Genomic DNA, 299 nt, shown 5'->3' on the forward strand with positions numbered 1-299 from the left:
GTGCGACCATGGATGTATAATAAGAACTGGATACAGCGTGGGAGGCGGGGCCTCATTCATTCCTATGAGAGTTGCTAAGAGAGCCGCAGTGACGCGTCGTAAAACCCGGAAGTAAGTTAGCATTTTTGGCACTTCCGGTTCCTTCCTCAAAAAGCAATGCATTTTTTCCATAGGGTTTTGGAAAATAGCTCGAAATAAGGTCTGTGGTTGACACAAATTTAAGAGGTAATTGACGTTTTGTTCTACGACATTAAATACATCAGCAGTGACCCCACTGGGGATTTTTGAAGAGTTTACGT

Source organism: Notothenia coriiceps, unplaced genomic scaffold (genome assembly GCF_000735185.1).
Source record: "Notothenia coriiceps isolate Sejong01 unplaced genomic scaffold, NC01 NC01_scaffold00037250, whole genome shotgun sequence".
NCBI lineage: Eukaryota > Metazoa > Chordata > Actinopteri > Perciformes > Nototheniidae > Notothenia > Notothenia coriiceps.